Below are 8,055 nucleotides of genomic sequence, written 5' to 3' on the forward strand. Positions count from 1 at the left end.
TTATATTTGTTGGAGCTTGTCAAAAGCTATTCATGAAAATTAGTCCCAAAGTGATAGATATCCAAGAAGGATAGAATAAAAACTTTCATGAAGATCATTGGAAAAAATAAACTTGATTCTTAGTAATAGTTTTGAGATATGATGATGTGATATGTGAGTCATCTTGATGAGTAATTATGCTTTAGTAAGAATATTGGTGTTAAGGTTTGTGATTCCCTATGCAAGTATGAAAGTCAATAGTCATGCAATGAAATTATATCCTACTTGTGGTGCATTATTCAGTGTTATTTATGCTTAATGCTTGCTTATGAGATCATATATTTCTTAGTTGGTCGCTTCCCAATCTTTTGCTAGCCTTCATTTTGCACTAAGTATGATCACTACTTGTGCATCCAAAAATCTTTAACCCAGTTTTGCCACATGAGTCCACTATATCTACCTATATGCGGTATTCTTTTGCCGTTCTAAGAAAATTTGCATGTGCCATCTCTAATTATCAAAATAAACTTCTCTTTTGTGTGTTTGTTTCGCTCGCAGAGCAGTGAGGGGTGGCTAATATTTTCCATGCTAGATGTGTTATTCTCAAGACGAGTGTTTATTCACTTGTCATTGCACGAGAGTAAGGCAAAGGTATTAGGGATGCCCAGTCCCGAAATACAAAAAAATGAATTTACTTTATGTTGTAAAATAATAAATTCCTTGGAAAGTGTTGCTATGGAGGGCACCCGTGGATACGGTTAGCCATGGAAAATGAAAGTTATGGTGGAAAAAGGAATAAACTTTATTTTCTCTTTGGGAACCGCCTATGATATATCTATGCATGGAAAGTATTGGGAACTCTAAGTCGTTTTCGTTGGTGGGATGGATACACCTCTCAAAATGTTTTTATCTCTAAGTTTTTCTCTTTGAGCTCTAGCACCTCTACAAATCCCTACTTCCCTCTGCGAAGGGCCTTTCTTTTACTTTATGCAATTTTTATTTTTAGAATTTGAGTCTCCATCTGCTCTTATAAAAGCACCAACTAGGAGGCAATATGATCATACTTAAGCATTGGGTGTAGCTAATATTCGAGTGTGTTTCATGAATAGATCAATGTTTGAGGATGATGGGCTAGGGTTAACTTATTTTAGTGTTGATATTTTGAAAGACATGGTTGCTTGTTGATATGCTTGAGTATCTAAATTATCATGTCAAAACTAGATTATTCCTTTGAACAATATAAAAGTCCAATTGTCCATGCTATCAAGAAAATAATATGATATGACATGATAGGTCAGGGAGTCCTGGATTAGGGGGTCCTCGGACAGCCGGACTATATGCTTTGGCCGGACTATTGGACTATGAAGATACAAGATTGAAGACTTCGTCCCGTGTCCGGGTGGGTCTCTCCTTTGCGTGGAAGGCGAGCTTGGCAGTTCGGATATGTAGATCTCCTCCCTTGTAACCGACTCTGTGTAACCCTAGCCCCTCCGGTATCTATATAAACCGGAGGGTTTAGTCCGTATGACAACAACAATCATAATCATAGGCTAGCGTCTAGGGTTTAGCCTCTACGATCTCGTGGTAGATCAACTCTTGTAATACTCATATCATCAAGATCAATCAAGCAGGACGTAGGATATTACCTCCATCGAGAGGGCCCAAACCTGGGTAAACATTGTGTCCCCCGTCTCCTGTTACCATCTTCCTTGGACGCACAGTTGGGACCCCCTACCCGAGATCCGCCGGTTTTGACACCGACATTGGTTCTTTCATTGAGAGTTCCACTGTGTCATCACCGTAAGGCTTGATGGCTCCTTCGATCATCAGCAATGATGCGGTCCAGGGTGAGATTTTTCTCCCCGGACAGATCTTCGTATTCGGCGGCTTCGTACTGCAGGCCAACTCGCTTGGCCATCTAGAGCAGATCGATAGCTACGCCCCTGGCCATCAGGTCAGGTTTGGAAGCTTGAACTATATTTCCGACATCCTTAGAGACTTGATCTTCGACGGATTCGAGCCCATGTCAGGTGCGCCGCACAGTCGCGACGAGCATGACTTAGCTCTGCCGCCGGACGTTGTTCGGGAGATCACACCTGCGGCTACTCCGGCCCTCAAACCGGAGCAGATCGTGCCGTCCGAGGACGGGTGGATGGACACCGCCACGGAGGCCGCACACCGAGCGGCGATAGAGCCAAATACTAACTTCACCTCCTGTGAGACCTGTGTTGCCGGACCCTTAGATTCGTCCCCGGCCACAGGCTCCAAGCCGCCTGCGTCCGTGCCTATCGAATCTGATTGGGCACCGATCATGGAGTTCACCTCCGCGGATATATTTCAGCACTCACCCTTGGGTGACATGCTAAATTCATTAAGGTCTCTGTCCTTGTCAGGAGGCCCTTGGACGAACTGTGTCCGGCTCGAGCGGGAAGCGGACGACGAAGAAATTTGTCCCCCACCCACCACCCACTTAATAGCCACTGTCGACGACTTAACCGACATGCTTGATTTCGGCTCCGAAGACATCGACGGGACGATGATGCAGGAGAAGAACAGGAACCACCGCCCACAGGGCGCTGGACAGCCACCTCATCATATGACATATACATGGTGGACACCCCCAAAGAAAGCAATGGCAATAAGGCAACGGAGGATAATCCCCTCGAGAAGCAATCTAAACACCGGCGTCGGCGCCGCTCTAAGTCCCGCCGTAGCAAAAGTAGCGATACCGGCACAAGAGACAATAATGCTGCAGACAGTGCCGAAGACAATCCCCTCCGGTCAGGCTTCGAGCGGGAGGATGGGCAAGCTAGCCCTAAGGAACAGGCGGTAGACAGAGAATCAGAGGATGACAATTACATGCCTCTCTCCGATGATGAGGTGAGCCTCGGCAATGAAGAATTTATCATACCTGAGGATCCCGTCGAGCAGGAGCGCTTCAAGTGCCGGCTTATAGCCACAGCAAAAAGCCTGAAGAAAAAGCAATAACAGCTTCAAGCTGATCAAGATCTGCTAGCGGATAGATGGACCGAAGCACTGGCAGCCGAGGAATACGAACTCGAGCGCCCAACCAAAAGTTACCCAAAGCACATGTTTGCTACCCCAACTTGAGGAGGAAGCATTAAAGCCTACACTACCAGCGTATGATGCGGCTGACCGGCCACCTCGTGGCCGTGACAAGGCGGCGTATCAGCCCGAAGTCCAGCCCGCACCCCGTCGCCAGTCAAACAAAAACACCAAGGCCCAGGGCAACATGCAGGACCTGCGAGACGTATTGGAAAATAAAGCAGGACATACAAGATCGATCTACGGATCACGGGGGCGCGCCCCAACGAATGACAATGACCGTCACGCTAGATATACTAAAAGCAAATCCGGCCGGGCCGAATATAGCAGACAAGACTCGTATGAACTATGTCGTGATATAGCCCAGCACAGAGGCGCCGCACACCCCCTATGCTTCACTGATGAAGTAATGGATCGTGAATTCCTAGAAGGTTTTAAACCCGTGAATATTGAATCATACGATGGCACAATAGACCCTGCGGTATGGATCGAAGATTTCCTCCTCCACATCCATATGGCCCGCGGTGACGATCTACATGCCATCAAGTACCTCCCAATAAAACTTAAAGGAGATGCTCGACATTGGCTGAATAGCCTGCCGGCAAACTCCATTGGCAGTTGGGAGAACTTGGAAGATGCATTCCTCGATAACTTCCAGGGCACTTATGTGTGACCACCAGATGCCGATGACTTGAGTCACATAACCCGACAGCCAGGGGAATCAGCCAGGAAATTCTGGACTCGGTTCCTAACTAAAAAGAACCAAATCATTGACTGTCCGGATGCCGAGGCCTTAGCGGCATTTAAGCATAACATTCGGGACAAGTGGCTCGCCCGACACCTCGGCCAAGAAAAACCGAAGTCCATGGCAGCCCTCACGACACTCATGACCCGCTTTTGTGCGGGCGAGGATAGCTCGCTGGCTCATAGCAACAACACTTCAAGAAACCCTGCCAATTCAGATGCCAAAGATAGCAATGGCAGGCCACGTCGCAACAGACACAAGCGCCGCAACAACAGTGACAACGCCGAAGACACGACAGTCAATGCCGGATTCAGTGGCTCTAAATCCGGTCAGCGGAAAAAAGCCTTTCAAAAGAAGCAATCTGGGCCCGTCCAGCTTGGACCGCATACTCGATCGTTCGTGTCAAATTCATGGCACCCCCGATAAACCAGCCAACCACACCAACAGAGAATGCTGTGTGTTTAAACAGGCCAGCAAGTTAAATGCCGAAAACAAGGAAAAGGGGCTGCATATCAACGACGAGGAGGAGCCCCGGCCGCCGAACACAGGAGGACAGAAGAAATTCCCTCCGCAAGTGAAAATGGTAAACATGATATACGCAACCCATATTCACAAGCGAGAACGGAACCATGCATTGAGGGACGTCTATGCGATGGAGCCAGTCGCCCCAAAGTTCAACCCATGGTCTTCTTGTTCGATCACTTTCGATCGCAGGGACCACCCCACCAGTATCCGTCATGGAGGTTCTGCCGCATTGGTCCTTGACCCCATCATTGACGGATTTCACCTGACTCGAGTCCTTATGGACGGTGGCAGCAACCTGAACCTGCTCTATCAGGATACAGTACGTAAAATGGGCATAGACCCCTCGAGGATCAAACCCACCAAAACCACCTTTAAAGGTGTCATCCCAGGTGTAGAGGCATGTTGCACGGGCTCAATAAAACTGGAAGTAGTCTTTGGATCTCCGGACAACTTCCGAAGCGAGGAGTTACTCTTCGATATCGTCCCCTTCCGCAATGGCTATCATGCACTGCTCGGACGAACCGCATTTGCCAGATTCAATGCGGTACCGCATTATGCATACCTCATGCTCAAAATGCCAGGACCTCGCGGGGTTATAACAGTTAATGGAAACACAAAACGCTTGCTCCGCATGGAGGAGCACACTACGGCCCTCGCAGCAGAAGCGCAAAGCAGCCTTATGAGGCAAACCGCCAATTCGGCGAAAAAGACCCCCAGACACCTTCAAGTGAGTCCGGAGTACCCTGCAAGAGGATCGCCTGGCACATTTAGAGCTCGCCTAGCAATTCGGCCTCCGTCCTAGTCCCAGTCAAGCGGCGAAATTTGCGCCGCGTGTACATAATTACGCACTCAAGATACCATGGGCATAGGCAGAGGCACGGCTATGGCACAGCCCACAATGCGGCTCAACCGCTACAGGACCCGTATACCTTTAACATTTTCTTCCTTTCAGGCCCCTATTCTCTGAAGGCCCTCTCCGATCATCTGATTCTTGGACCCGTCACGGGAAGGAAACACCAAGGAAGCAAGAAGCTTTGACGTACAAGGGAATCCTCAGGTGGTCTCTGATAACGATCGATATACCTATTTTGCATACCCACACGCATCTTGACCTTGGATAGGACATGTCAAATAGTCCTATCTTTTACTTATTGCACTACATGTATGCATACGCTTTGACGTATCATCTAAATAAAAATGTACAACATTAGCTCAGTATTGCATTCCTCTACCTTTTCTTTTTTCTCCTGTCTACTTATTTACGACAAATCGCACCCGTACATTCTGATACAACCAGAGCGCCAAGGGCTCCAGTTTACCCCATAACATGGCATGAAAAGTCCGAACACTTTCAACAGTGCGGCACCCTGAACTTATAGCATTATATGCATCAGCTCCGAATCATGTCTTGGGTCAATAGTTGGGTTTGCCCGAGTCCCATGTTTTGGTACCTTATGTTCCGCTATATCGGCTAAGGTAGCACTGGGAGAACTACTACGATTCTGTCCCGGTTGGTCCGGACGAGCACCTCAGTAGTGAAAGCCGAAAACTGACTATCATGATGCGGCGAGAGCTGGTCGCTGTTCGAGAGGTCTCAAATCCTTAAAGATTTTTTCAGCTTCGGGCGAGGAGTCGGCCTTGTCCGATTTAGGCGTACATAGCGCCCCAAGTTCGGCCTTCCGAATACCAGGGGCTTCGCAAAATTTAAAATTGTAGACTTCTATGGCTAAGTGAGAGTGATAAAGCCTTATAGTCCGATTGCCTGGTTCGTTGTGCTACCTCCTTTGAAGGACTCAAAACTATGATAAAGAGTGATCAGGTCTATCCCGAACACCTCAGTACTAGTTACATGTGGGCAGAAGCCGACGACTGGCCAACTCTCAAATTTTATAAACGGCCGCATAGAAGGTAATATTCTAAATTAACAAGTGTACATAGAGCACATGAACTCGTTTCATATTACAGGATCAAAGCGTACATTTATTCAAATATTACATCCTTAGCACATTCATCTACCACAAGGCGAGCACCCTTCAGGACACTGTCATAATACTTTTCAGGGTGGCGATTCTCCTTGCCCTCCGGTGGCCCCTCCTTTACCAGCTTCTCGGCGTCCATCTTCGCCCAGTGCACTTTTGCCCGGGCAAAAGCCCTGCGCGCACCCTCAGTGCAGGTGGACCGCTTTATGACTTCAAGCCGGGGGCAGGCGTTTACAATCCGCCTTACCAGGCCGAAATAGCTGCCAGGAAGGGGCTCACCAGGCCACATCCGGACTATGAGGCCCTTCATGGACAGTTCGGCCGCTATGTGAAGCTCGACCAGTTGCTTCAACTGGTCGCTCAAGGGCATCTGATGTTCGGTCCCAGTATACTGAGACCAGAACAACTTCTCCGTCGAGCTCCCTTCCTCGGCCCGATAGAACTCCGCGGCATCCGACACACTACTGGGTAGATCTGCGAACGCTCCTGGAGAGCTCCGAATTCGGGTAAGTAAAAGGAAAGTTTCCTTCACATGCTTGCTTTGCATAAAGAATGCCTTACTCGCTGCTATCTTCCTGACCACCTCAATTTCGTGGATGGCCTTTTGGGCTTCGGCCTTGGCATTCTGTGCGTTCTCGAGGGCCTTCGCAAGCTCGGACCCTTGCGTCCTCGAGTCACGCTCCAAGGACTCGTACTTCTTGACAAACTCCTGGAGCTCTTGCTGAACCTCTCCTACTCGGGCCTCTTGCTTTTCGCGCTTGGCGCGCTCCTTGGCCGCTTTGTCTTCGACCTTGGATAGCGCCTTCTTCAGGGTCGCCACTTCGATCATGGCCCCTGGCAAAGTTCATGACGATCATGTGATCTAACAGCAAGTTTCCTTTTTCTTTATCAATAAACAGACAAGGTATCACTTACCTTTGTTCTCTTTGAGCTGCCTCTTGGTAAGGCCGAGCTCTTCCTTGTACCGCTCAAGGTCCAGCTTTAGTGCGGAGACCTCTGCCGTGTGAGCGGTAGCGGCTAGCAGTGAAGCCTTCTTATTCACATATACATATTCTAATTAGACTCCTATGGTTATTATTTGATCCTCTGTTCGGCTTTTCTTCCGAACACCAAACAGAGCATCAGGGGCTACTGTCTATGCTATAACATTTTCTCATAATTTGATTACTTACCTCAAAGCCTGTTAGGAGGCTGGCACAGGCTTCAGTCACTCCGCTTTTGGCGGACCGAATCTTCTTGACCACCGCACTCATGATAGCACGGTGCTCTTCGTCAATGGAAGCGCCGCGAAGCGCTTCCAGCAAATTGTCCGATGACCCTGGATGGACAGAGGCTATCGGCACAGACTTGCTGCCCCCAGCATTAGAGCCCATGGGAGTCTTGCCCCTCGTGCGCCCAGCGTCCGGAATGTCGCCTTGGGGCGCTTTCGGAATTGTCTCCCCTTGGTTCGGTACCCTTTGAGACAGCACCTCAACGTCATCCGTAGGGCGGGGGGAGGAGGCGGTCGGGAGTGAATCGCTGTTCATCTCCGATGGGCCCAAAGACTCATCCGAAGAGGATACGTCGATACGGGCTTTGGAGGGACTGCATGATCATGTTCGGCATGATAAGAAGTAATAAAATAAAGCATACCAAGAATTATTGCGGTATCCGGATACTTATGACTTCGCCAGGGGCTTGTCCCTGGGTAACGACTCCTCATCGCTAAAAGCGGCCGCCATGGAGCAGTCCGGAAGGAGAGTCCTTCCCTTCTTGGACCCT

Source organism: Triticum dicoccoides, chromosome 7A (assembly GCF_002162155.2).
Source record: "Triticum dicoccoides isolate Atlit2015 ecotype Zavitan chromosome 7A, WEW_v2.0, whole genome shotgun sequence".
Lineage (NCBI taxonomy): Eukaryota > Viridiplantae > Streptophyta > Magnoliopsida > Poales > Poaceae > Triticum > Triticum dicoccoides.